The following is a 27082-nucleotide window of genomic DNA, read 5'->3' as shown; positions in this document are numbered from 1 at the left end:
CATTTGGCAAACTAATGATCAAACCCGTGTTTGGTTGATTAAAGCAGGTCTTCTGAGGCCCTGGACAGGTGTTCGTTATTAGTTTGAGTTGTTTTGGGAGGCAACACAATCCCTTTCAGACCTCGGCCTCCTTTCTGCACCCCCAGCGGTTTCCCAGAACCTCCTCCTTCTTCCTGGCCTCCCTCCCCACCTGCTCTGCCCCACAACCGTGCTTCCTCCTTGGCCTTGAACTCTGAAGCTCCAGACCAGTTTTCTCTCTGCGCTTCAAAAGCTGCCCTTCCTCTGAGCGACGCTGCAGGTTGGTGAAACAAGGCAGAGGGGATGTGGTATATAAAATAAAAGGGCATTTCAAAGTGCTGGAGAGAAAGTAATTCTTTAATAATTGAGGCTGGGAAAATCAGTCAACTTGGATTATATAAACGAAGCTAGATGTCTTTTTTTTTTTTTTAAGATTTTATTTATTTATCTCTAGAGGGGAAGGGAAGGAGAGAGGGAGAGAAATATCAATGTGTGGTTGCCTTTGGTGGGTCCCCTGCTGGGAACTGGCCTGCAACCCAGGCATGTGCCCTGACTGGGACTCAAACCGTGATCCTTTGGTTCACAGGCCTGTGCTCAGTCCACTGAGCTACACCAGCCAGGGCTACATGTCATTCTTAATTCTTAACCTGTATTCCAGATGGTGCAATTACTTAAAGGTAAAAATTGAAGCCATAAAAATGCTAGAAGGAAACATGGGTGATTTTTGCAATGCATCATGGAGATCTTTCAAACTTTGAAAAAAAACCCCAGAAACCATAAAATAAATTTTTGATAAATTTGACCTCTTAAAAATTTTACTTTAGACTTGACTATTTAAATTTTTTTTAAATATGGAAAAAACCTCACAGCTAATAAATAAAATCTTTTTAAAAAAGGGCACATGACAAAGTGAGGAAAAAACATTCGCGGCACATGCAGAAGGTAGATAGAGACTAGTTTCGTTTGTTTCACTCATTAATAAGATGTAGGAAAATTTGTAGAAAAGACATAAAAATGGCTGATAAACTTACTTAATGTTAATTAAAGAAGAGCAAGTTAAATCAACAAGGAAATACCATGTTTCACCTCCCAGGTTGGCAAACATCTCAGAGCTAGATTAAAACCTGTGTTGCTGACAGTAGGGAAATGGGCTGTCAGTAACTCAGGGGACTTGTCCACCAGCCGTCATTTGGAGGACAATCTGATGTAATCAAATAAGGTTGCGAATGTATACCCTCTCGTCCAGCGCTTCTCCTCCAAAGACTTTAGACATTCATACGGTGGGATACTCGAATGTGTTAAACAGACCAGGATAGATCTACAGCTGCTGACTTAGAAGGATTTTCAAGATTTATTACTGAATAGAAAAGTTAGATGAAGAATACTGCACAGAGTAAGATCTCGCCTATGTTCAAAGAAAAAAGGCTGACAGCTTTGTAGATGCATAGCTAATTTCTGGAAAGACTCAGAAGAATCTCTTAAAGGTGATTGCTTCTGGGGAGTTGTGATGATTTGATTTGATTGTAATTAATTTAATTTTATTATTTTGTTTTTAAAGAGAGGGGAAGGGAGGGAGAGAAACTTCAAAGTGTGGTTGCCTCTTGCACACCCCCTGCTAGGGACCTGACCTGCAACCCAGGCCTGTGCCCTGATTGGGAATAGAACCGGCAACCTTTCGTTTGCAATGCTGGCACTCAGTCCACTGAGCCACACCAGCCAGAGCAGATTTTAATGTATCTCCAAAAACATACTCCTCCCTTCAAAAGGCGGAGCCTAATTCCTCTGCGGCTGGATTACTGACTCAGTGTTCATGAATAGAATGTGGCAAAGGGGACAGCGTGTGGCCTCCCGTTCTCTCCCTCTTGGATCACTCGGTCGGGAGGAAACCAGCTCCCCGCCCGGCATGAGGACACAGAAGCATCCCTATGGAAAGGTCCCTGTGAAAGAACTGAACCCTCTAGTGACATCCTGAGCCCCCCTGCCAAGAGCCATGTGAGCAAAACAACTTGGACGTGGAAATGCTGCGGGGGAGCAAACACTCTGTAACGTGTACTATTGTCTAACTGCTATGCTGTATGCCGAAAGCTAATACAAAATAAGAGTCAATGTAAACTATCGTTGAAAAATTAAATTTAAAAAAAAGAAAGATGGTGGGTTTCCCGTCAGTTTTAGCTACCCCCCAGCACCCTGACTGCAGCTCACCCTCCGCCCAAGGATCGCCGTCCCTAGAATCTGCCTGCTTTTCATATCATCTCCAGGGCCTTTAGATAGGGTTTTTTGTGTTTTGTTTTTTTTTCTGGCTCAGGAATTTATAGCTCTTCTCTTTAGCAAGGTCAGTATAGGAAGAGTTTACTCATCTTACCAGAAGTAGAGCTCAGGCCAGACGCTGGATGCTCAACCACTGGATGTGCTGCTGCTTAGGAAGATGCTCTTCTGCCCTCGTTGAGTGCTCTACGGAGGGTCACTGCTCTGAGAAATACCCAAACGGTGGGTTTTTAGACACTATGTGAGGCTGGTGATGTTTTGGAGAAGGAGCATTTTCGTCAGTGCTTTTCAAATTGCAGTGACCAGCCCATCTATATCTATGTTTTTTTAAAAAGGCTTTTTTTTCCTGAAGGAAAAAAAAAATGACAAGTATGTATGCAAAGAGGAGACACTGACTCATTCTGGGCTAATCCGGCCCCCGAGAGTGACTCACGATGCTTTAAGAGACTGGGGGAAATGACCAAGTCTTGGGCGGGCTGTCGGCTACTGCCTGGTTCTGACATGAATAGATCTAGTACAGATTAGTTTTGAGTTGGGAGAGGTGGAAACTTGATTCTCCAGGTCATTAGGAGGCGTCTTCTCTTCCCCTTTATCGGTCACCAAGAGGGCATGAGATCCTAGGATGTGATAAGAGATGAACAAATAAATGCAACTTGCATGAAGTCATTCAGTCACGAAGAGTGGGGTCAGGGTGGAAGGGGAGGGGAGGTGCTAGGACATGTGGGGAGAGGTCAAAGGCATCAGAACTACTGGGCCCCGTGCAGTCACCTCCTCCTCCCTTCCATGGGCACCGGCGTGCCATCAGGTGTTCGGGAGTGGCTGGGAGGGACCTGAGTCTCAAAGATCGGTGCCAGCATTTGTTAAAACTTTGGTCCTCTGTGACTTAAAAGCTCTGGGGACAGTTGAAAGGGTTCCGTAAAATAATCTCTCTTTTCTTCTCTATGAGTGTGGCTGAGGATGAGATGCACTTGAAGGACCCTTCTGTTGCCATGAATCTTCAGGGAAGGGCTTCTCTACCTCATCGGTTTTCACCAGAGGAGGGATTATGGGAATGAAGGTCAAGACAGGAGGTTGAGGGCAGGAGGGTGTGGACACAGGAGGGTGAGGTGCCAGAGGCTAAAGGCACCCTCACTTTCCTGTTAACTGTTCCACCAGGTCCACCAAGGGAGGGAGAAAGAGAGGGAGAGAAACAGTGTTGTGTAAGAGAGACATCAATTGGTTGCCTCTTGCACACCCCCAACTGGCAACCTGGCCCACAGCCCAGGCATGCGCCCTGACCAGGAATCAAACTGGCAACATTTCAGTCTGCAGAACAATGTCCAACCCACTGAGCCACACCAGGCAGATACATAAGAATTATTTTAAATGGTTACATTACATCTTGTCAAAAGTATGTGTCTGATTTGTTCAACAAATGAGCCTATTTTTTAATATTTGAGTTGTTTCCCCTTCTAAGCTGTTTTAATAAATCTGAAGTGAGCACGTCGGTGCACACGTCCTTTACGTCAGATCCCCAGGCATGGGGTGACCGGAAGGACCAGCTTCCCTTCATCCTAGGCAGGCCGAGGCTTTCCCGGCCTCCATTCCTTCTGCGCCATTATGAACGTCAGCCCCATTCCTCAGTCCGTTTCTGTATTCCACCTCGCGACTTCCCCAGTGTTTGTACCAGTTGACATGCGCATGAGCACTTGATGGAGATCCAGGTGATTTTGAGAGGTCATGTGCAAGCTGGCAAAACCTTGATGCTGCTTTGATCTCAAGGCAAGTTACACATCCTGATCCACCCTTGGGGCCAGTCCTGGAGGCTGTCCCAAAGATAATGACAATATTAATGATCACAAGAGAATCAACAATTTTTAAGTCAGTGCCAACTGTGTTGTAAATGTTTTATGTGTACGTGTAATCTAATTCTGACAACATCCCTGAGAATCAGCGACCTTTCTGTCTTATGGATGAAGAAGCAGAGGCTCAGAGAAGATATGGACTTTGTCCAAGGGCACACAGGTGGGGAGAAGCAGGGGAGGCCTAGACCCCGCTTGTCTGGCCCCTAACACCTGTGTTCTTGCCACACACTACAGGGTGTCTGAGAAAAGGGGAAAGAGGCCGAACTCAGAAGCTGGGATTCTGAAGGGTTTGGGAGTCAGGGGTGAGCCTGGGGAGGGGTTGCTTTCATTTCAGTTTCGGCTGTGGTTTTGGCCTCACCACTTGGTCATCAGTCATTGGGATGGAGGCCAACAGGTCGCTGAGGGTGTTGGCCCAAGGCTGTGTCTCTGTAAGGACAGATCCTGTCATAATTTTCATGCGGGCAGAGACTTTCCACAACTGCTGTTTCTGTCCCAATTCTAAGGTCTAGGCTGCAGGACTCTGGGGATGCCTTGGGGGGAAAAACACTTTTAATTTAATATTTTTTGACTTCTGACCTCCTGCAAACATACATTTAATAGCTGAAACACACACACACACACACACACACACACACACACATATATGCTCATTTGTGTGCAGTTCTTCTTTCTCCTTTCCTTCTTTTTCCTTCCACGGCCGTTCCCTGCCCCCACGTCAGGGGGACCATGTTGAGCCACCACTGTGGGCCAGAAGCCTTCCTGATGACAGAAACAGTCAACGAACACTGGTCTCGTACATTATATGTCCTACCTACTGTATTTTAACCATAAGTTATGCTACAAGAAAATCATAAGGAAGAGAAGATACATTTACAGTGTCGCGTGTATTTATTGATGCCACACATTTACTCCATCAGTTTACAGGATGGCTTGTCTGTCTGTACCCACATCAGTATTGTCCTATATGATGCTGACCACTATAGGTGTTACTAACACCAGGTATCACAAGTGGAAAGGTGATGTGAAAAGAGATCCACATTTATCTACAGGTAAAATGATGCATGCATTGATAATGAGGAAGCAGCAATATGATTGTTTTATGGTAGTAAGGAAATCTCAAAAATTTTTAATATATTGGTAAATCTGAATATAAAAGGATCTGGGCAGTTGGATGCGTGTTGTTTGACTGTACTTTAGCTTTGATGTTTGTGTAAATGGAATCATGCGTTATATGTGTTTTGTCCCTTTTCTGCTTAATATTTTGTTTTTAAGATTTATTCGCATGGGTGTATTAGCCCTAGTTCATTCATTTTTAATGCTGCATTGCATCCGATTGTTGATAGCATTTGATTGGTCCAGTATTTTGCTCCTATACTATGAGAATTTGTTTTAAATTGTATTTCAAAAAATTTTTTTAAACTATAGCTATGATCCTATCAAGGTAAGAAATAGATAAATTTCATCAATTTTTAAACAGGCATATAGTTTAATGAGTAAATAGACATGGCTTTTAACAAAAGTATAGCAGTCCTTTTCCCTCAGGGAGGGTCTGTGACCAAAACCAGGTCACTTGGAGGGTCCCCACCCGGGCACGATGCAGTAGGCAGGGCCATGCTGTCAATTACTGAGCAACTGTAGTGGAGGCGAGAGTCCAGAGAGGGAGGCAGTGGAACCAGCAGGACCCACTGGGTTGTCCCAATGGGATAGTCCCCTGGGGCTGCATCAGCCTCCCTTTTTAATTCCATTTTAATTGAGAAATAAATGACATAAGTCACTGTACAAGGTTGAGGTATACAGCATAATGGTTTGATTTACATGTATTGTGAAATGATTACCATAATAGGTTAGTGAACATCCATCAACTCATATAGATACAGTAAAAGAAAAGAAAAAGATTCTTCCTACAATGAGAGCTCTTAGGATCTATTCTCTTAACAACTTTCCTATACATCACACAGCGGTGTTAACTATAGTGATCATGTTGTACCTTATACCCGTCATACTCGTTTACCTGATAACTGGGCATTTGGACCTGCAACTACCTTCTGCCAATTCCTCCTCCCCCACCCATTGCCTGCAGTAGTTGTGGATCTTATCTTTTCCTGAGTTTCTTTCTTTCTTTCTTTCTTCCTTTCTTCCTTTCTTCCTTTCTTCCTTTCTTCCCCCCTCCCTTCTTCCCTTCTTCTTTCTTTTCTTTCTTTCTTTCTTTCTTTCTTTCTTTCTTTCTTTCTTTCTTTCTTTCTTTCTTTCTTTCTTTCTTTCTTTCTTTCTTTCTTTCTTTCTTTCTTTCTTTCTTTCTTTCTTTCTTTCTTTCTTTCTTTCTTTCTTTCTTTCTTTCTTTCTTTCTTTCTTTCGTTTTCTTCCATGTATAAGACCATACGATATCTGTCTTTCTCACTTATTTATTCTAATGTCTCAAGATCCATCCATGTTGTCACAATGGTAGGATTTCCTCATTATTATGGCTGAATAATATTCTGTTATATATAGATACCACAACTTATTTTTCATTTATTCGTCAGGGGACATTTAGGTTGTTTTCATGTCTTGGCTCTTGTAAGTGATGCTGCAATGACATGAGGGTACCTCTAGCTTTTCCAGATAGTGTTTTGTTTCCTTTGGCTATATTCCCAGAAGTGGAATTGCTGGATCATGTGGTAGTTCTGTTTTTAATTTTTTGAGTTTCCTCCATATGGTTTTCCACAGTTTGCCTCCCTTTTTTAACCTAAAATTGTCAGAGAGGCCAGGCAATACCAGAGTGGGTACTGTGATTTTAGCAGAGCACGACTTCTAGTGGAAACCCTCCCTCATCCCCGCCACCCAGCTTGCTGCATCTGGGCACACGACGTCTCTCAGGGGCCAGCACTCTGGCTATGTGCATTGTGCGTCCTTGGGTGTGTTAGGATGGGCGGGGTAGGGCAAAATGGCGGCTGAACTACAACCTGGAAAAGACGGCTGATGTCAAACCAGAGCCGAAAGGGCGGGCTTTGTCCTCATAGCAACCTGAGTGGGAGAACCACCAATGATATATTGCCACTTTGTTCAAAGGGGACCAATCCCCAGCTCCCACGAAGAGCACCAACCAAAATAAACCCCCGCCACATTTCCTGCTTGGGCCCGACTTCCCCGGCCCCACTCTGGGGACTGGGGAACCTCGCCCAGGCCCGCAAACCCCAATAAAGCTCAGTACTGCCTAACTTTGTGGCTGATTGGCATTTCTTCCTTGGTGGAGCCTAAGAAAACCTTTCAGAGTGTGCGTCTGCTGTTTTCTTCTACCTCACTGCTGTGCCAGGCCTGCTCAGTGAATGGACTTCCACACACGTGTGTGCTTTTACACTGTTTGGTGTTACTTCCCATTCTTCTTACTTGGGAGTGTTATGGCCACAGTCTTTGGGGTAGAACAGATCTGGATTTAAATACTCTTTTTTGGCATTGAATTTCATGACCCTGAATAAATTATATAAGCTTTTGGATCTGTTAATGATCATCTGAGGAACAGGGATAAGTTGATCTGAAAGAGTCAGAGTTGGGCTTCTGTGAAGGGGGCAATAAGTCTGAGCTATCTCAGGAATCCCAGGGAGGACCCTCCTCTTCCCCTACCTGTATCGTAAATACAACACAATTCCATTCTCTCCTGTGCCCTACAGCCTGCAATGAATTTTGTGGAGGACAATATTTTCTTTGTGTTCCTCTGGAACCAGAGATAAGAGACTCTAGCCCCTTGGAGCTATGCTAGACTGAGAGTCAGTGACTGATAGCAGGTCTTATGAGAATGTATTTTTGTTAAGGAGTAAAGAGAGAGAGAGAGAGAGATTTTTGAGGGCCGTGAAGCCTGAAAAAGAGGCAGGGGTGAGAAAATCAGAAAGAGGACAGGGCGGAGGCAGGCCACAGACAGTGTCCTGGCTTTGGATGCTCTGATGGCTGTTCAATCCTTTGCTGTTTCCTGGACACGTTTACTGAGCTGGCGCCTTCTAGCAGAAGCTTGCCCAGGCCTACATTTTTTGTCCTGAGCAGTTTCATTGACCACTCCTTGTATGCTATAAAATGAATGGTTTTGAGGCAGGGATGGTTTTGAGACAATTAGATTTCACGGAGATGTCTCAAATAAGGGTAGGCATAAAAAATGTGCAATGAATCTGAGCCACAGGGCATCTACTATTTGCTCAAAAAGAGTCCTTCAGAAGAGGGTGGGACTCTCTGGGGCCTCAGGTTCCACCCTGGGGATGTTTTGGTCTCCAGAGAACACATGTGATAGCTGGGAGGTTGGGCTGAGCTGCTGGGAGTCACAAAGGGGCTCCTCACTCAAGTCCCACCTCCTCCCTGAAGCTTGCTTTGGCTACTTCTGCTCAGTAGGTTTCTGCTTCCTTTGGCCTCTTGTACCAACCATTGCTGCTGCCATGCAATTTACTCTGTAATCTACTCCCCTCATTTGACCTCTATGAGGAGACAGTTGTGAAAATGGTCCTGGGGATGTAGACTTGATTCAGGCACCGTGGCACTATTGCATCTCTGAGAGCAAGCTGCTTCCATTCTGCCAGGGAGACCCCAGTTTCCTCAATGGTCAAATTGAACATGGTAGTAGATCAGAAAATTTCAACCATACGTCATAGTGTTACCGAACAAGAGGTCCGAGGGAAGGGCAATACAATATTTGGCCCACCTAGGGATGCCAAAAACTGCTATACAACAGGGGCCCCTCCCAAGAACAGAATACTAATATCTACTGGGCTCTTCTGTCCGCCGCCAATTGGAAAGACATCTCTCAATGCCAGAGATTTTTGAAAAGGAAACAAAATGTTTATTTAATGCTGTTCAGGCCTAACACCACCACTAAAATAGCAAAGTCCTTTAGGGTATACACCTACACCCACGCAGCTCCCTTCTCCCACTGTCCCAACTCCAGGTACCATAAATCAGGAAAAGAGCACAGGTCTGTGTTGCAGGCCGCTGGCACCGTCAGCTGCGTCACTTTGCAGGCAGGATCTCTCTCTAGTTAATCCAAAGTACTGTGGTACCCTCTCATGGTCCACTGGCAAGAGTCTTTTGTACCCAGTTCCAGTCAAAGTCTCTCTTGCTTTTCAGGCCACTCGGACAAACGGGGCACCCCAAAGCCGCATGGGCCTCTTCTACCAAAGCTGCAGGGGTTCGCACTCCACCAAAAGCATGTGGCTTTCTTCTTCACCTGGCTGCAGGGATCTCCATTCTGGCAAAGCTGCGTGGTTTTCCCTTTCATCTGGGCAGTTCTTGTCTCATGTCCCGGAGCCCATCTTTTCCAAGCTCCCACACAGGCACTTCACTCAGGAGTGCAGCCCCTTGTTACATCCTGAGTCCCAGCCCACTTCTCCCTGGCTCCAAACTTGGCCACTACTATTTAACATATCTATGAAACCAGTTAAAGGTTATAGATATGTTAAATAATCATTCCAGAGGTTAGCTGCAAAACTATTGCTATGCAAAACAGTTCTCAACGGCCCTGCTCCATTGTCCCTTCCCCCTGGGGGGGGGTGTTTGAGGACATCTTACATGTCTCTCCAATATTCCTATACACTTTGAATTCTGGACACTATTCCAAATCCTTTTTGCGGGCCCCCCCGCTGTACCCTGTATCAATATAAGATATGAAGAGGCCACTTGGGCAGGTTTCTAGGTACTAATTCTTAAAATGAAGCAGATTTTATGTTTTGTACATTGAGTTATGTGTGGTGTTTGGTTGAACACAATTAGATTATCCCAAAGGCTTTTCTAATATTTGATGAGATTTTATTTGTATTAACTGTATCTGATTTATGTGTGAATGTCTGCTATCTTAGTGATTGCCAACTAGCTAAGTGCTGGGCTCATAAAAGTCTGAATTAACATCTTGTATTTCATCATGTTTTCATTTTAAAGCCAGAGATGATTTTGCTCTGAGTCTGGGTTCTGGCGTTTGAAATCTCCCTACTTTAGTTAGGAGTGTTTCATTGGCAATTTACAGAAAACCTAATCACCATTGCTTGAACAAATCGTGGTTTGGTTTTCTCCCCTAAAGAGAAACCACGTCAGGGCTGGTGCCCTAGAGATTTTCCAGGCCTTTCCCTCCTGCATGTCTCCTCACATGGGGGCTGCTCCAACTCCCGGCAACACATCCGAATTCAAGTCTGCAGTTGGAGCCAGCTCCCTTTGTTTTTTTTTTTTTAATTTTATTTTTTATTTTTATTTTTATAAATTTATTTATTTTTTTGGAATTGATTATGCTGTTACAGTTGTTCTATTCCCCCCTTCATTCCCCTCCACCCTGCCCCCCAACCCCACCATTACCCCCCTTTAGTTTATGTCCATGTGTCTCAAGTCCTTTAGGTTCTATATTTCCCATACTATTCTTTCCCCCCCCCCCCCATCTATTTTCTATCTACTGTCTATGCTACTTGTTTTCTGTACCTTCTCCCCCCGTCTCCTCCTCCCACTCCCCTGTTGCTAACCCTCCTTGAGATCTTCATTTCTATGTTTCCACTCCTGATCTAGCTGTCCTTTTAGTTTGCTTTCGTTTTAGGTGTGGTTGTTAATAACTGTGAGTTTGTTGTCCTTTCACTGTTCATGTTTCTTTAACTTCTTTTTCTTAGATAAGTCCCTTTAACATTTCATATAATAAGGGCTTGGTGATGATGAACTCCTTGAATTTGGTCTTATCTGAGAAGCACCTTATCTGTCCTTCCGTTCTAAATGAAAGTTTTGCTGGATAGAGCAATCTTGGTTGTAGATCTTTGGTTTTCATGACTTGGAATATTTCTTTCCAGCCCCTTCTTGCCTGTAAGGTCTCTTTTGAGAAATCTGCTGACAGCCTGATGGGGACTCCTTTGTAGGTGATTGTCCCCTTACCTCTTGCTGCTTCCAGGATTCTTTCCTTCATTTTAATTTTGGCTAATGTAATTATGATATGCCTTGGTGTGTTTCTTCTTGAGTCCAACTTTTTTGGTACTCTCTGGGCTTCTTGGATTTCTTGGAAGTCTATTTCCTTTGCCAGATTGGGGAAATTTTCTTTTATTATTTGTTCAAATAGTTTTTCCACTGGTGGTTGTGTCTTTCCCCCTTCTGGTACCCCTATAATTCGGATATTGGAGCGTTTATAGATGTCCTGGAGGTTCCTAAGCTTCTCCTCATTTTTCTGAATTCTTATTTCTTCATTCCTTTCTGTTTGATCATTTTTTTCTTCCTTCTGGTCCACTCCATTGATTTGAGTCCCAGTTTTTTTTTTCATCTCTATGGGTTTCCTGTGGAATTCCATTCATTTCCCTTAATTTAGCCTTCATATGTTTCTCTAATTTGTGGCTATAGTCCACCAGATCTGTGAGGAAGCTGATGACCAGTGTTTTAAACTGTGCGTCTGAGAGATTTGCTATTTCTTCGTCACTTAGATTTATCTCTGGGGCTTTGAGGTCTCCCTGCGACATTTTTGGTCTGTTCTGGCCCTTTAAGTGGGAGGAGCGGCGCCTTGGATTCCCAGGTCGCTGGGTTGTGACGCTGTATGTGGGGGCGTGGTCAGAGCGGGGAAATGGCGCCGCCGCCGCTGGTCCAACCGCTCACTCCCTCACCCGTGCGCCACCAGGCAACCACAGTCAACTCGCTGCCACCGCCTCCCCACTGTCTCCTCCGTAGTCGCTCACCCGGTGGGCCGCTCGGTCGCTCACTAGGTCCAATCCTGGGTTTGGAACCCGTGCGACTGGATTCGCGCGTCTGGATTCCACGCCCGGGTCGATCGAGCCCTCCTTTGTAACTCCTCACCCGACGCCGGTTTCACCCCTTACCGGTCGGGCCGAAGAATTTGTTGTTAGCGGACTTCTTTGTTTTTTTTTATCAGGGAAAACAGATTTTCCAGAACCCTCCCGCCAAACTTCTGATTACATCTCATTGGCCAGAACTGTATCACAAGACCACACTAAGATGAAGATGTACCAGGGAATAGAGAGGTCTCCAAACCCTTCCCCCCAATATGGCTGGGGGAAGGGGAAGCAAAGTAGGGGCGATAGAGAGTTACTTTGCATATCTAAGAAACTTGGCCAGTGTTTTAGTAATGCTAATAGTTGTAGCAGAGCTCTATTGTAGCAGAGCTCAATAGTTGTAGCAGCCAGGGAGATGCTGTGAGCACTTTTGCCTGCGCAAGCAAGAAGGTGGTTTCCCTACATCCCTGAGAGAGCCTGCCCAGACTAACCATGGCAGCTGAGAAAGGCAGAAGAGACCAAATTACTGGCAGGTGTAACCCTTTGTGGGAGGAGTCAGAAATGGGGTTACAGAGGAGGAGCTACGTGAGGGTTTAAATTCAAGCGCGTGCCAGCTATGATTTCTTAACCTAGCAGCTTGGTGAAGAAAAGCCTTTTGACCAGGTAGGCTGGGAGCAGTTTTGGCCATGTAGTTTTAAAGAATGAAGAAGGACCCTCACTGGCCCACCACTAGGAGGTTCCATGTGGTTTTGGATTAAGAGTGGGAGCCTATCCAGACACAGAGGACTGGAAGAAGCCAGAATGTTAAAATGGGAATCTGCCTCGCCAACCTGCAGACTTCTTATTTTCCCAAGTCAGTACCTTTGACTGGCCTGGTTTGGCAAGGGGAGGCAGGACTGTGTGTATTTGTGAGTGTTTTTTTTTAAGGGAGTGAAATTTAACAGAGACATTCTGCCATTATTTTAATCCTGTGTCATTTTTAAATAGTTCATTTCTTTTTCACCAGACTCTGGGTTTGGGAGTCATGGTTTTTTATTGGTGGTGGGCAATAGAATCCAGAGTGGTTCTTTCACAAAGGGAGTCTGAGAAAATGAAGAGCCAAGGGAAAAGAGGTGGAGGCTGGACGTCCTGTTGGCCAAGCAGCAGGGTCTGCCCCCATCCCTACTCAGCAAAGGCTTCAGCACCTTCAGCCCCGGAAGGCAGGCAGCCAGAGGGCTGCACGCAGGACCCTGGACTGTCTGGTGCTTCTGCCACAGAGGTGCATGCAGCCTCGAGTCCCCGAGCGCCCCTGCGGCCCCAGCACAGCCCATGGTGGCTCTCCAACAGCAGGGACGACAGTTTCGTGCTCCTGAAGTAGGGGGTTAATCCATCTGTGGCTTAGGTTTCCCTTTTCTCTTGGCAGACTCTGCGGTTGGAATCCAAGGCTTTCCCAACAAGGAAGCAATTAAGTTAAACAATGCTGCCTGTTTCTGAAGTCCCGTGGGTTTAACTAAAATTAAAAGTCCCAATCTGGACATTAACACAACAAATCCTTTGATCCTGTATGCTGGCTGGAGTAAGGGAAGGATGCCAATCAACAGAATCTTTCTCTTGTGTTCATATTCTCTGCCGACTTCAGCAATAGCCTCCCCAAACCATCCGCACATCTGGTTAATTTCTGTTCTCCTGTCCCTCCACTGCTCACAAATTCTGACCTTCATCTCTGTCCAGAGCCAACACCAGACTTCTGCTTCTAGTAGTGGTGGACTAGGTAATCCAGACCTACCTTCCTTCTGAAAACAGCTCAGAAAATGAGAAAAAAACCCCATAATTTCCCCCCAAAACATCAAAAAGCTAAATGGGATAGTGAGGAGATAGCAAGCCAAAATCTTGAGGACAGAAATCCAGAAGGGTGAGCTTGGCATGCAGGGCTACTTTTGCCCAAGGGGCACTGGCTGATCCAAAGAGAAGGCTGAGAAATAAGCTATGCTTTGAAAACCATAAGTGGTTGAGAGTCCAAAAGTAGGAATCTATAGCTTCCTTTCTTTTCCAGGGTAGAGGTGCTGCCAAATTCCTTGGCCCTCAGAGTTGGGGCCCTACCATGCTGCACTGTGGGACTGAAGCAAACCAGAAGTAAGCTGCCCTTCTGTGGAGTGCAGTCCAGCTGAGCCATATGGGTGGCCAAAGACTCCGAAGCCTTGACTTTGGATTAAACTAATGTTTGAATGCTGATACTTCTAGGTGCCTGGTGGAGCAAGTGAAATCCTCTCTGCAAGAGGTTAGCATCCTAAGTCTCAAATGATTTCCAGAGATTATTTTTCAAACATAACATCCAACCCATTATAAAGAAAAACAACGAGGTAAATGAGGAAGGCCATCAAACACACCTGCAGGGGCACGTGCAGCGGGCCCACCAGCTGCATCGCTGACTCCCATGGCTCCCTTTCTTCAGATCTCTGCTGCAGCTGCAGGATCTGCTCGGTGTCCCTGCTCACTTACTCGTTTAGTCTCTTCCCCTGGGATGCCCGGACCAGTCTTCACACAGTTTCTGCCTCAGCCACAGTAGTGTCTCCCCTGGCTGCTCTGCCACCCGTGGCTCCTCTGGGCACCACGTTCTACAGCCTTCACAGATTGACTGACTCAGGATTGGATTTGTTATATACTGTTTGTATTGTGGTTTACTTGGAGGATAAATTTTATTTTCCCTGGAATATGGGTTTCTGGAGGACAAGGATCAGTCTTTCATAACTTTTGTATTTCCCATTGTCTATCACAATGCTTTATATAGAGAAGAAACTAAATGTGACTTTTAAAGAAGTAGGTTACCATGGAAAGCTATTTTAATATCTGTGAGTGGTTTTGTCATCCATTAGAATGATCGAAACTATCTGCTGTACCATATTTCATTAGATTGCTGAGAAGCTCAAATGGGATAATAAGTATGAAAGAACTTGGATTATTTAATATGCTCTAAAGAATTAGTAGCAGTAATAAGCATGATGATCAAGCAATCATTGGGTATTTTCAACGTGAAGGACATTAAACTATCCATGATTAGAGATGAACAAGAATCGAAAGTCATCGTCTGAGTCCTCAGGTAGGCCAGGATTCAAGTCATCCATTCATTCACCCCTGCATGCTTACTTTGTGACTTGCACTGTGTCAGAAATAAAACAGTTTCTGCCCACATCTAGCTCAGTCAGGTGGGGGACCAGACGAAGGTGCAAGTGATATAACATATTTACGAAGTGCTAAACGAGCCCACAGCAGAGACACCTGACCCGAGACGGGAGCTGTTAGGAGGCCTTCCTAGAAGAGATGACCAGCCACTGAAAGAAGTCTTGAAAGACAATGAGATAGACAGGTAAGTGGAGAAAAAAGTCATTTCAGGAAGATGAACAGTATCTATAAAGGCACAGAGTTTCTAAGAGCAAGTCTCCTTAGGGAGATTTTTAGTAGTTTTATGCAGAGGTGGAGGCCTGTTGATCTGAGAGACTGGGCCATTATGTGGGCACCGGATTAGCAATGGCCTTGGGTGGCCTCATGAGCCATGCCAAGAAGCGTGAGTGTGTTCCTTTCCTGGGATTCCGTGGGTCATCTGGTCCAGCCCTGCTCAAACTTGGGTGTGATCCAGATCCCTTGGTGGGTTTATGGAAGGGCAGATGCTGGGCTCATCGCTGAGTTTCTGATTCAGCAGGTCAAGGGTGAGCTGATTAATTTGCCTTTCTGACAAGTTCCCAGGTGATATGGATGCTGCTGACCTGGGAACCACTTTGAAAACAACTACTCTAGTCCCACCTGTGTTTCCCTCTGGCTGAACAAGCTGAGACTTAGAGGGGAAGTGCATTGAGCAGGTTGAGCAGCTAAGAAAGGCAAAATAGCAGGTGACCAGAGCCGTCAGCCGCCCTTCCCCTCTCACAGCGGAGTTCCCGCATTCCTGGACCTTAAATAATCGTCTCTCCGCCCTTACCGATCCTACCTTCTCATGCTCTGCTTTCGACCTTCTGTAAGGCAAAGGAATTGGCTGTCCCAGTTTACATTAAAATTCACTTTTAATGAAAGTCCTTAAAGAAGGCAACGTTTTGATCTAAGACAGTGCATCTTTATTAGTGGATTTGCAGGCAGGCACGCTGGCAGGTGGTTCCTGATATGTCAGTGGGCACCACCTCATCTCTGTTCAGAAATCCGTCTTGCTCCATGTGTGGAGGCACAAAGATGGAGCAGGTGGGGCACCTATGCCCAGCAGTGTCGTGAGACCAGCCTTCCGCTACAGATGGACACTATAGCAATGCACGGTAGTGGTCACGAGTCCCAGACTTAGGACAGCAGCCTAGCCGAAGGGACGTATGGCGATCCTGGAGGACTTCATGGAAGGTGAGCACATTTCCGATAAGGTAGTGGGAGGAGGAGGACATTCCAGGCTTCAGGGGAAGCCAAGGAGACAAGGGGGAAACTGAAGGGACGAGGGGGAGTGTCCAGAAAGGTTCTTGGGGCAGTGAGGTTAGCTAAGCCTGCGCGGTCAGAGGGACAGAGGAGAAGTTCTGGGATTCCACCCTGAGCCCTTTATCCTGCTTGCCGGTTGTTTTTCATAATTTTCTTCTGAAATATTCTAAACAAGAGCTGGTTGGAATTTAAAGGGGCAGCCACGAGCAAGTCTCGTGTTTTATCTCAGAAGTTCATGTGATTTCTGCACGCTACTCAACAATGTTTCTATGTTTATTTTTGATATAAAAATCATCATTTAAGTTACTTCTCACCGGGTGAAGGGAAAAAGCTTGGTGTGCGTTATCCGTGACTTTCCCTTCCTCAGGCCCCTCGCCTCAGCCTGCCGGCCCAGGTGTGAGACGGGCCCTGGGGTCTGGGAGGGCGCAGACAGAATGAATGAGAGCGAGGCTCACAGCAGCCTGAGTTGGCCGCGTGGGGAGCAGGTAGCCATGGTGGGAGGACCCGGGAACCTGAGATGCGGGCTCACCGACGTGGTGGGAACAGACACCTCAACATCTGCAGACCCAGGTTCAAACCCAGATGCTGTCACTTTCTGCCTGTGTGACCTGGTGAAGGTGTGATCGTTCTTAACCTCAGGGCCCTTCACACAGGAAAAGAGTCTCATTGACCCCTCAGAGGGTCAGTGGGATTTGATTAAAGGGGACAAAGTATCTGCAGCGCCTGTACCTTGTGGAGACTTCGGGAGCCTGAGTTTTCCTTCCAGGCCTCTTCCCTTCTTTCTTTCCACTCCTCCCGGTCCCAGCCTCCAGCCTGGTGGAGTGGCAGTGGGGGTGCAGGGCAGGGGGGAAAGGCTGTGTCTCCCCTTCCAAACTCTACCCCCGATTTCCCCTGTACATCTGGCCTGTGCCGGGCCAGATAATACAAGGTGCCGGGCCGGATTCGGTTCATGGGCCTTGCGTTTGCCACCTGTGGTTTAGCCCAAGCTCCAGTGTCCTCCTCTGTAGGATGGGAGAACACCCTCACGAGGTTATTAGAAGGTTCAGATGAAATCACCTGTGGTTACTCAATAAAGTCAAAGTCATTTCAGTGAACCCAAGTGTCTCCCATCTTCTAAATAATCACCCTCCATCTCCATCCAGCTCTGTTTGCTGCCCTCTTTTTTTTTTTTTTTAACTCTCTAGAAATTAGCACAGGTTTTCCAACTCACTGTCTCCCATGCCTGCCTTGCTTTCTCTCCTAAGTCCTCAGCTCTGCAGCTTTTGTTCCCACCATGCCAGGGAACAGAAGAATTTCAGGGACAGCCTTCCGGAAGCAGTAGTCACTGTCAGCACTTCCTCCTTCTCAAACCCACTCCTCCCGTGGGTTCTGTGGCTCCCGCTCTCCAGGGCTTCCCTCCACCTCTCTGGCTGCTCCATCTCAGCCCCTCTCATACCCTCCTTGCAGCTTAAAGGCCGATTTTCTCCAGGGTCTTTTGTTCATCTTCTTCTACCCTATGCTCTCCTGGGTTATTTTTATTGGCTTGTGTTCATACTTAACTGATTTAATTGTCTATTTTTCTTTTGAAATACAAACTATTGAAAATAAAGCTCAACAAAATTTATCAGGTTGGCAGGGATGTACAAAGAGAATGAGAAAGTGTTGTAAAGAGCCATAGTTTAGAAAAATTCAACTCAAATGTCCAGGGTTGGTTGATTAGTGGGGCCTCTCGGGTGGAAAACACAGCTGCACTTTGTAAACTACCTCGTGCAGAAAGGGCGAGGGCGCTCACAGAATAGAAAGGTAAGGAAGACACACAGGAGTCAGGGAATTTATGGGACCCTCAGGGATGGGGACCGGAGGCTTGGACCTTGCTCTGTCCTGCTCCAGGTGGCCTTTCCCCACACAGTAGGGAACAGGGCCACTGCCAGTCTTGGATTCACATTTTCTTGTGTCATCGAGAAAAGGAGCAATTCTTTCCTACCAGGCCCTGCCAGAAGAATGGAGACTGGCAGCTGCTGTCGTGTGACCTTCCTGAATCAATCATTGCGGTCAAGTGCAGTGACTGTTCCAACCTGGCTGATGGGCCTCTCTCTGTGGTCATGGGTTCGAGATCTGTGACCAGAAGATTCAGGGTGGGAGATTCAGCAGTCACCTTGCTGCCTGGCTCTGTCGGGCTCACACACCCTTCTTCCCATATATAAAATTTCAAAAATGTCCCTGTTTAAGATAAAACCCCATGCCTCCTTCCCGCTGGAAGACAAGCAGAAGCCAATTGAAAGCCCCACCCCTTTAGATCTGAATGTGTTCCTCTAGACCTTGCAAGGGATGGGTGTGTCCCCAGCAGACCACTGCATGCCCATTTTGGGAGAGGGACTGGATAACGATAAAAACTGCTATTTTAAAAAGGGGAAAGGGAACAGGAGATGACAGCCACTCGCCCAAAGGACAGCATATCCTGCTGGCCAGGAACAGTGACTGAGCAGGCAGACAGGGTTGTTGATTCACTCTCTTGGCCGTGGGTGAGTCCACCGTTAGCCGCTGTGGCTTCCCTGTGTTCTGCTTGCTGGAGCCTCCATCCAGGGTTTACCTCGGCCACACCTGAGGGACACTGGGCAGGCTTTTGCTGGGGCTGGGGCTTGATGCCTGCTCCCTCCTGGCCTGGGCTCTGGGGCCTGGGTTTGCTTGGGGTTGATGATTGGCAGCTCCTGCTTGGCAAACCTAGAGTGTCTTTGGAAAAAAACAAAAACAAAAACAAAACCCACCCCTCTCACTGATTACATTTAGGGGAGTGTTACTGACCAACAAGTGGCAGTGTCTAAATCTGGAGCCCAGCCTTGCACCGCTGTCTCTTAGCTCATCTCCCCAGTCCTCAGCCTGAGTGAGGGCTGTGTTTGGCCTTTGCCTTAGATCCAGGGACCAGAGCTGATTTGCTTCCTGCCAGGTTCTTCCTCAGTATTTAGGGGGCTGGGACAAGAGCCCAAAGGGGTCCCTGGTCTATCCCCTCTATCGCTTTTCTTCCCTCTTGGCTCTCTCCTGCACAGTGGGGCCTCCTACACCCATATGGACAACTCAGTGGGCACATCCAAGCTCTCTTCACTCCCCCTCTCCCGATCCATCATTGGTCTCTTTGCAGTACCACGGGCCAAGGGATGTGTGACATCCCTGAAACACAGCATTTACTCAGAACCATGACTCAGGGAATGAACTCTCATGGGCCCAGGAAGCAGGCTGTGGGCCATTTGGGCAGGATATTCTGTGATCTTGGGTGCTTGAAGCACAGTCTAGAATAAGGTCTGGCTTTGGGTGGGCATACCCTCTTGTCCCAATTGCTCCTTGTCCTGCGGGGTGGACATGGACCACAGGAAGGTCAGATTAGGACATTTTTAAAGCATGGGGGCTCAGGACAGGGCCCTCCTTGCCCTGGTTAGAAGCCAGTAGTGCCCCTGCTCCCTGGGCTGCCCCCCAGTGACACAGAATCATGGTCAGGAATTGCTAACCTTTTTGGGCAATGAGTTAATTTATTATAGAATGTGTTTGGGAAAGGCCTGGGCATCAGGTCTCCTCATTTCTCCTCATCTTCTCAGGTAGCTGCTAGGAAGTAGCTACTTCCTAGTAGCTACCTGAGAATATCCTACCAGGTAGGACATTCATTTTAGTGCAGGGACAGAACTCAGCTGAAGACACATGGTGGGTCACACTATGGGAGAGTGAAACTGGACACTACTGCTGAAAGTGGTAAATCCCTCTTTCCTCATCCTGTTTCCCATTCCTGCTGGTGCACACTATTAGCAGAAACCAGCAGGAAAAGGAGGAAACGTGTGTTGTAGACTCCCAGCCCCAGCATCACAAAGCAGAATAGAGATGGATACATTTGGAGCTGGCAGACAATAGCTTAATGAACCAAATGGGCAGAGTGCACAGTGACTCAACCCCCAGGGGTCTGTTGCATTTGCTAAAGGCAGAAAGACAATCTCAACCTATTTACATTATGCTTTAATGTAAGCCAGAAAAAAATAGCCAGAGAATTCTAATATCCTGACATTTTCCAGCCAAGTGTTTTCTGAAGCTTCTGCCATGGGAACACATGGCTTCTATCACAATATACCTCTTTTAATAGTTTAACCCCCATGTAGCAAGGACTATCAGGTTCCCATCCCTGATGGTGGAGGATGAGCAGAGTCCCTACTTAGCTCCCCACCCCATCTTGACTCAGCTTATTTGATGTTCTAAGTATGTTACTTGCAATATTCTGTATCAGATTTGGTTGTTGGTTGCAACAGAGGCAGATTCTGATCCATTTAAGTACCAATTGAGTTTATTGGAAAGATAAGGGGATTGTTTATTAAATGAAAGTGATAGTAACCTTGCCTTGGTGGGTGGGGTGGGGTGGGAGAAGAAGCCAGGATGGCTTGGAGTGTTTCCTGGCCTTTTCCCAGGTCACCATTGTCAGACCCAGCCCTGGTCTCCTTCTGTTTTGGGATGTCTGCTCAGACAGCAAATTCTTACAGGGCAGAATCTGATTGGTCAGGTTTGAGTCAGGAAAGTATTCCTTGGACCAATTTCTGTGGCCAGGGACTGGAGTACATTGACTGGTCAAGTCTGACCTGCAGATTCCTTAAGGAAAGAGAAACTGTTACCAGAAGAAGGTCAGAAGTAGTTGGGGAAGATAAAACAACGAGCAGCCGTGCATGCCGGCAACCTAGGCTTTCCAGAACATGGGAAGGGAAGGCGACCACACTGTAAATGGCATGAAGGAGGCAAGCTGCTTCTTAGCCCACAGGGACCCACAGTTGGTCCTGCTGACAAAGGCACGTGCCTGACTGCACTTCTTGGTCCTCACCTCCTGGCTTCACTTTTTGCTCTGATGTGCTCAACAGGGAATATGCTTTGATTGTGCATTGGTCTTGGTTTTTTCTCGTACGTCCTTCCTCTTTTTCCTGTGCTTTGCATGACCATTGCCTTTGTTCTGGATGACCACCTTCCTTAGATTTGCCCATCAAAACTAATCTTTCTAGAATCTTTTTCCTATAGGATTTGCTCTTGCCAAGTAAGGTAGAAAGAAACCAGATAAACTAGTTCCACCAGGATTTTAATGTCTGAGCTCTTAATGAATTGCTTTTGTGACAGCATAATACTCTTTTACTGAGAATTCAAGGGAGAGATTTTAGGCTCCATGGGGGACTGCTGGTGAAGGTACCTTAAGGCCTCAGTACCTCTCCGATCCTGCAGGTGTTGGCCTGATCTGGCCCAGGTGTGACTATGTTAATTCTGATACCAGGTGCATGCATGGCCCTCATGCACCTAATGCTGAGTCCTGGGTCCTGACTACTCACCTTGCAACCTGGAGAGAAACCATGCTTTGCATTAAGTGCTACCAGCTTTAGGCATGCAAAGTCTATCTGCATGAACTGTTTGACCAAATGTACACCAGGATGACATTCAAAAACTTTAAGAATTGGTCTGGCAAGGGTACTGAGCAATCAGATCCACGATGCTGAAGAAGGTATTCCTCAGACTACCGTGGGTATGTGTCTCAGAGCCTGTGATGGGTGTGGGGCAGGTTTACAGGTGACAGGATACTGTCCATTAGGAACGTGAAGGTCAGAGGTGGGACAAAGGAGAGGTGTAGGTATTAAAGGAGGTCCACAGTAGCATGTGGAAAGGCCTGTCTGTTGGATTGGCCACCCCGTTGGCTGGCCTGTATGTGCTCGTTTCCCCAGTCTGCGCGTGCTCTTGGGCCACTGACTCATGTCCTGGCTGCCATTGTTTTCTGCCATCTCAGAGACTTGACTTTAGCCAAGTTTCCTGGCACTGTGCCCACTTTCCTCTGCGCTCCATTTCATCCCTTTCAAGCTCTTGCATGTCACTGTGTTATAATTCAAAGCTTTTTTGTCTTGGACCCAGTGAACCCAACCCAAGGAGGAAACTGGTTTTCGCATTGTTTATTTGGAACCATGAAGCCGAATGTGTGGACACTCTTTTTCCGTGTTTCATTGAGCTGGAACTGAATTGAAACTGGACTCTTTCCAGTGGGGCCTTCGAGTGCGGAATGATTTAGAGGCTTCCAATGTTAGATCAAGAGGGCTAATGAGAACATGAAATGGCCCTAAATTTTCCTTGCTCTGATCATCACCACTGGGTGTTTCACTCTTTGCTTAGAATTTGTTAGAGGCTGCAAAATCTTGTGTGAAGCTGGGATATTTTCAAGTACTCTCGGGATATTCCAGCAAGGACTCCACAAAGTATCTCTGTGTAAAATATCTTGGTCTAGGCTTCTGTCCTAACCTCCTGTGTGATCCCACAATAGACAGACTTATCTGTCACTACATGGCTCTGTCTAGTGTGACCTGGGCACATAGGTACTACACAGAGTGTGGAGGTACCATACACTGCTGTGGCAGGCACGTTGGCCATTCATCCTGCCTTGCCTGCAATATGGCAGAGCTCACCTGCTACAGTGGAGGCTGACAATACTAGATGCGTGTACTCCCAGACTCCTCTGCAGCTGGGAATGGTGATATGACCCAGTTCTGCCAAAGAGACATAAATGAACATATTCTGGGAGAGCTTCTGGGAAGGATTTTCCTCCCCGATAAAAAGAGAGAGACACGAGAGAATGACTCTCTTACAATTCTTGTTGCCCTCTTCTTCCTGATGTGTGGTATCTGTAACAAAGGCAGCTGTTTAGAGACTGTGAGGAAACAGGCCTGCGGATGAAAGTGGAGTCTTCTGAGGATGCTGAGAACGATGAGGGGATGGGAAGAGGCTGCATCCTTGATGACGTTGAGTGGCTGCACCAGACCTGGAAAAGAATCTCTGACTTTTAGGATGGAAACTACTATTGCACAGAGCACTTTTAGACAGGTATTCTGTTATTTGTTGCCCAAAGCATCCTACTTAGCATGGCTGTCTGGTATTTAATATGCTTCTTGTCTTCTGTTTCTTAGAAGGAAGAAGTCATTGGAATACTCTTCCTTCAACCTTGGTGCCTGGCTGCCTCTTACTCAGCCTTATCACCACACTACTCCACTTACTCATTTACTTGTTAGTTCACTTCATAAAGTTTTGGTGAGGGAAGAATTCATCACTGTTTGATTCACTGCCACAGTCCCAGTTCCCGTTGTGTGATAAATAGTCATTCAAAAAATATTTGCCAAGAATAAGTGAATGGGGACAATGAAGGAGGTAGAATGCTGAGTGTAGCTATTGCCTAGAAGTGAGAGAATGAAGTCAAGGATGTCACAGTTTCTGGCTTGTATGGTTGGCAGAATACTGTATTTCACTGAGCATAATGCACTTTTTGGCCCAAATTTTTGAGGGGAAAATGAGGATGTGTATTATATATGGGTATAATGATTACATACCATGGGTATAGTATTGGGTACAATAATGTCTTATGTGCCCCAAAACATAGGTGCATTACACATGAGAACACAATATACACAGCAAAATACAGTAGTTGAAGACGAATTTTGTCCTGGGGTTGTTGAAACTGAGGAAGTGCTTTTGGAATAGTCCCTGCAGACAACTTCAATCCAGGATCTGGATTGAAAATCAGGAAAGAAGGAACTGGCCAGGAAGAATGTGTAGCATAAGAAGTGACTCTTCAGTGCTCCCTTCTCACTGTGTGGTACCACCATCTATCTTGTGGCCCAAGCCAGAAATCAGGAAGTCATCCTTGATACCTCCTTCTCCCTCACCTCCCATTTCAATCCATCCCTAAGTACTAAGATTCCACTTCTGTCTCTCACACCCACAAACTTCCCTCTGTCTCCTTTGCCACCACTGGAGTCCAAGCCAACCACCTCTCTCCTGTGCTGTTGTGATGGCTTCCTAATTGGTTTCCCAAACCCTCTCCAATGCTCTCTCGCTCACTGTATTCCAGCTGCATCAGTCTTCTCTTGGTCTTTGAAAGCCAATCTCCTTATCTCAAGCCCTTTATCCAAGAGATTTCCTTCGCCAAGGACACTGCTCCATCCATCCTCCTCCTGCCCCACCCTGGTCTCTGCTTTAGCTCTCAGACTGAACATGGCATCCTCAGGGATGTTTGACCACCTCTGACTCCTTAGCCCACTCACACTTTTGTGGCCTCAGAAATCTAACTTTGTTGGAAAACCATGGAGTGATTGGGCTTTTGGTGGCATAGAGAGGCAAATAAAACTTGTGTAGCAAAATTAAATTATTCATTAAAATGAGAAATATAACTTGAGGATCAGAAACTCTTGAATGTGGACAAGCACATTTTTTCCTCTAGAAGGGAAATCTACATAGAAAGTCAAATAGCTTGTGAGTACAGGAGCAGGTGAGGGGCAATGGCTGCATGGTTTAAATGTTTAAATTTGCTGAACCACGATTCCCCAGCATACCCAGTCCCACCATGGAAATCTCTCATGACATCTGTTCCTGGGCAACCACCCCCATGCTGAAGGCCCCCTTCTAATGTTTGCTTCCAGTTCCTAAGCTTCAGTAGTTAATATGCTACCCCATCAGACTTAAGTTTGCTTTACATTTGTTAACATCTACTTGGTTAATACTTAATAGGGCTAAGGTCAGACCTGGGAGCTGGCTTTTCTTTTAGATGACTTGGCACATATCCGGGTCTGATGTATTGTATGTATTCATAGTTAATTTTTTTCAGCTGTAATGGTCTTTATTTTGTATTTTATTATTTAAAAATTTTTTGAATTTTTACTTTTTCATTTTTTAATTTTATTGATTATGCCATTTTGGTTGTTCTTTCCTCCCTTCATTCCCCTACATCCTGCACACCCCCTCCCCCACCATCCCCCCTTTAGTTTATGACCATGTGTCTCAAGTTCTTTAGATTCTTCATTTCCCCTACTATTCTTGCCCTCCCCCTGTCTATTTTCTACCTACCATCTATGCTACTTATTTTCTGTACCTTCTCCCCCCTTCTCCTCCTCCCACTCCCCTGTTGCTAACCCTCCTTGTGATCTTCATTTCTATGGTTCTGCTCCTGATCTAGCTGTCCTTTAGTTTGCTTTTGCTTTAGGTGTGGTTCTTAATAACTGTGAGTTTGCTGTCCTTTCACTGTTCATCTTTTTTATCTTCTTTTTCTTAGATAAGTCCCTTTAACATTTCATATAATAAGGGCTTGGTGATGATGAACTCCTTGAATTTGATCTTATCTGAGAAGCACTTTATCTGCCCTTCCATTCTAAATGAAAGCTTTGCTGGATAGAGCAATCTTGGATGTAAGTCTTTGGATTTGATGACTTGGAATACTTCTTTCCAGCCCCTTCTTGCCTGTAAGGTCTCTTTTGAGAAATCCACTGACAGTCTGATGGGAACTCCTTTGTAGGTGACTGTCCCCTTACCTCTTGCTGCTTCTAGGATTCTCTCCTTCATTTTAATCTTGGCTAATGTAATGATGATGTGCCTTGGTGTGTACCTTCTTGGGTCCAAGATCTTTGGGACTCTCTGAGCTTCCTGGATTTCCTGGAAGTCTATTGCCTTTGCCAGATTGGGAAGTTCTCCCCTATTTGTTCAAATAAGTTTTCCACTTGTGCCGTTCCTCTTCCCCTTCTGGTACCCCTGTAATTCGGATGTTGGAATGCTTAAAGATGTCCTGGAGGTTCCTAAGCCTCTCCTCATCTTTTTGAATTCTTGTTTCTTCATACTTTTCTGTTTGGCCATTTTTTTCTTCCTTCTGGTCCACTCCCTTGATTTGAGTCCCAGTTTCCTTTCCATCACTATTTGTTCCCTGTGCATTTCCTTTCATTTCAATTAGTTTAGCTTTCATATGTTCCTCTAATTTGTGACTAAAATCAACCAGTTCTGTGAGCATGCTGATCACCAGTGTTTTTTTTTTTTTAAGAACAGTGAAAGTAGACTCTTCTAGAACTTAAAGTCACTTCTTTAAAAGTCTCTTATTTATTTTTTTTAGATTCCTTCAGGATCTACATTGCTGGTTGTTTGAGCACATAGAACTGTGTAGCATGAATGCTGCAACCCTGCTAATGGTCTGTGGGGTTGCCAGTGCAGGTTCGAGGACACTGAACTCCAAAGATCAGAGCCTTTTGGAAGGTGGTTGTTAGACAAGAGGAAAGGCTGAAAACATTCATATTCATGAAACCTTGCTATGTACTCAACAGCTACCAAAACATTCTTGCACAATTGTCATTAAGAAGCCCCTTGGAAAATCCTCCTCCTCCGTGGGACTTAACCTTCTATCTCAACGCATTCCATGCTAATCAGGTATCCTGGGAAACAAGCCAATCTGCACCTAGAACCCCTGCAGGTAAGACATACAATGTCTGGAGCCTTTAGTAGAAGGGTCTCAAACCCTTTTTTCTACTTTCTATCTCAGACCAAAGGGGATATTTAATGACCAGATCATTCTTGTACCAATAGCCAGGGGAGGTTTGCTTTGACCAAAGGCACTGCAGTGGGCCAACCCCCTGCAGCTCCATTTTGTATCCTGTTTAGGCTGTTCTTTTTAAAAAAAGATTTTATTTATTTATCTTTACAGGGGAAGGGAAGGAGAGGGAGAGAAATATCAATGTATGGTTGTCTCTCGTGTGTCCTATGCTGGGAACTGGCCCGCAACCCAGGCATGTGCCCTGACTGGGAATGGAACCATGAGCCTCTCTCTGGTTCACAGGCCGGTGGTCAGTCCACCGAGCCACACCAGCCAGGGCTTGTTTAGGCTGTTCTTGAAACTTGGAATACATTTCCACTCTTCCCATGCTTTCTTTGAAGTGTGCTAACCATGGATGAAAGCAAGAGGGGAATGGCTCGGGTGGCAGAGACAATCACAGGACACTGGAGAGCTGGCCCCTGAGCCACAGCACAGCGTCAGCCCCGATGGGACCCAGGCCTGTCTGGGAACACGTG

Source organism: Artibeus jamaicensis, unplaced genomic scaffold (genome assembly GCF_021234435.1).
Source record: "Artibeus jamaicensis isolate MK-2021 breed Jamaican fruit bat unplaced genomic scaffold, CSHL_Jam_final contig_354, whole genome shotgun sequence".
Classification (NCBI taxonomy): domain Eukaryota; kingdom Metazoa; phylum Chordata; class Mammalia; order Chiroptera; family Phyllostomidae; genus Artibeus; species Artibeus jamaicensis.
Note: the sequence above shows the minus strand (reverse complement) of the source record.